Source organism: Otolemur garnettii, unplaced genomic scaffold (genome assembly GCF_000181295.1).
Source record: "Otolemur garnettii isolate 467f Iridium unplaced genomic scaffold, OtoGar3 scaffold00278, whole genome shotgun sequence".
Taxonomy (NCBI): Eukaryota; Metazoa; Chordata; class Mammalia; order Primates; family Galagidae; genus Otolemur; species Otolemur garnettii.
In genome coordinates, this window is record NW_003852673.1 from 806,374 (window position 1) to 809,331 (window position 2,958).

Genomic DNA, 2,958 nt, shown 5'->3' on the forward strand with positions numbered 1-2,958 from the left:
AGACTTTGCTCCAGAGGGCTGACTACTGAGCTGAGCCACTGCCCCCATGAGAGGAGCTGTGCAGACTGCCGGAGGCTAGAGCTGAAGGGTGAGATTGGCCTCTAAGGGTCTGCTGAAGAGTTCATCGTCTGAGTCAGGGAAGGAGAATGTCCTGGAGGTGTGGAGAGGAGATGGCAGAGGCTGCAGAGAACCCTAAGTGATGCTGTGACAGAACTAGCACTGTTTGCGCCTGCCAGAAGGGAGGCCACAACAGTCCGTCAGCACCAGTCTGAAGAGAGCACCGATGATGCCAGACTTTTCCTGCCTTCCCCCAATCCCTCTCCCTTTCCCTAATCCTAAGGCTCCAGAAAATTCGATAGAGAAAAGTCAAAGTCCTTATAGCCACTCTTTCCTACTGCAGGCTTCTGAGTCAAGGAGAAGCCCTGAGTTGTGAGGGGCCAAGTGGTGGAGGCAGAAGCTATGAACTGGCTATGAAGTTCAAGCCGGTTCACACCTTTTAATATCCAAAAGTAAGGTAGGCACTAAATAGACTTTTTCTAAAAATAGCCTGGATGTGATAGGAAAGCTGTGGGCTCTACAAGCCATGGGAAGGGGGAACATGAGATGGCAAACGTGAAAGTGACTCGTGGTTTTATCACTTCAATTAAACCCATTTTTAAAATGAGTAACTGTTATTTTAAAATAGAATTTTCTCCAGAAAAAGCTTTATTGACAGAGTAGGCCATTGAAATTTTTCTCTTGTCATCCTCAGATATACAGGCCCGGGAGGGATAAATTGAAGAGCTTGTGCTTTCTGAACTTAAAGCTTGCATGGTACTCTCTTAGGAGACAAGCTTTGCAAATCCCACTCAATAGCTAGGTGGTGTGAGTTAGATTGTGAAGACCATGACATTTTATGGGATACACAGAGAGTGCCAAAAAGTACACATTTTAGAAAAGAAAAAACTATGTTAAAATTGTAATGCTAAATACATACTGATAACAAAAGGTGAATACCAGTCATGTCTGAGGTCTGCAATTACAAGAGGTGCTCAGAGTGGTCACCCTCAGCATCCAGACACTTCTGATTATGGTGAACTCCTACTTGAGCAATGGTCACCAAAGTGTCCCCTTGTATTACTGCATATGCCATTTCAATTTCTTCCCAAAGTACTGCCAGGGTAGCTGGTTTTCTGTGGTACAACACATCCTTTAAAGTTCCCATAGGTAGAAGTCAAGGGTGTTAAGTCAGGAGAACGTGAGGACAACACACCTCTTCGTCCTATCTGTCCTATCTATTGTGTTGGCAAATTCTCACCGAGGTCAGCTCTCACGTGTTGGTGCCAGTAATATTCTTGCGATGCAAACTTTCCATTTTGCTGTTCTAAGAATGTGTCATATGCATGTTCTGCCGACTCTTGTCCCACATGCACACTGGTTCATAGACTTCTGTGGTGAGAGAGCGTGTGAACTGTTCCAGCTCCACAGCAGGAGAAGCAGGATGCATGACACCTCCCGGATCCTCCCTTGTTCGAGTCACACACAGCATTGTGTCTCACTCTCTCCACGAATGCAGGCACTTGTTACGTGTATTGGAGGTTCTGTTGTGTATTCACACTTCTGTTGTCGTATTTCCACAACATTCTCAAATTTCAAATACCACTTCAGAATGGCCTTGAGCTCCTCCAACCACAACCATACTTCTGTCAGTTTCCTTGACTAGCCTCTGGTTGCATGGTGACACTAGCATTCGTTTGATTGATGTTTGATTGACGTTCACTTTTAAGTGAACATCATTCTACACATTGCTACTGTATTCAATTCAACGTCTTCCTTTTTTTTTTTTTTTTGTCTGTGAAAAGAGACCACTTTATTGGGAAGCAGAATGCTGCACACTGACCAGCAGATGAAGGCCACCCAAGGGGCAGCTTACACATAATATTCCAAAAGATACAGAGGATGTTTGCTAATAACAGGACATGGACCACTCTGGGCAGTTTCTCCAATCTCATCTCTCTGGGGTCAGGTAAACTCCCATTTTCCTGACAGCAACTGTGGTTAACTAGATATAAAGCCCCTCAGGGGTGCCTTCTTGTTTTTTATACAGAACATTTTCTTTAGATTTTTTGAAGTCTTCATTTGTTACTTTCATTCTACGTTCTCTTAAGGCCATCGGACCAGCTTCTGTACAAATTGCCTTAATGTCAGCACCAGAGAGGTCATCTTTAACCATGATCAAGTCATTCAACGTTATGTCATCAGCCAGGGTCATCCTACTTGTGTGAATCTGAAAGATGCGCTTCTTAGTCTTTTCATCAGGCAGGGGAAACTCTACCTTCCTGTCAATGCAGCCTGGTCTGATAAGAGCTGGATCCAAAGTTTATATTTGGTTTGTAGCCATAATAACTTTCATATCTCCCCTTGAATCAAATCCATCCAACTGGTTCAACAGTTCCAACATTGTCTATTGAATTTCTCTCTCACCACCAGAATTTGAGTTATATCTTTTTGTCCCAATGGCATCAATTTAATCAATAAACACAATGGAAGGTGCATGTTCTTTGGCAACTCGAAACATTTCCCGAACAAGTCTGGGCCCATCACCTAGGTACTTCTGAATGAGTTCAGAGCCAACCACTCTCAAGAAAGTGGCCAAGGTTTGGTTTGCTACTGCTTTGGCTAACAAGGTTTTACCTGTGCCGGGCGGATCATAGAGAAAGACCCCTTTAGGGGCTTTATACCCATCTCTTCATAATATTTAGGATGGGTGAGAGGAAGCTCTACAGATTCCTTAATTTCCTGGATTTGGTTGTCCAAGCCCCCAATATCAGCATAGGTTTCCTGGGGTGCCTTTTCCACCTTCATCACTGTGACCAGGGGATCTGTGTCATCCATCAGCACCCCTATCACGGCATGCACCTTGTGGTTGAGCAGGACCAAACAGCCTGGTTCCAGCAGATCCTTGTCTACAAATGAAAG

At 44.3% G+C, this 2,958-nt stretch overlaps 1 pseudogene; it reads right to left on the reverse strand.

Annotated features, from left to right (window-relative positions):
- Positions 1–2,041: 2,041 nt before the first annotated feature.
- LOC100941539 overlaps positions 2,042–2,958 on the reverse strand; it is a 1,329-nt pseudogene continuing 412 nt past the window's right edge.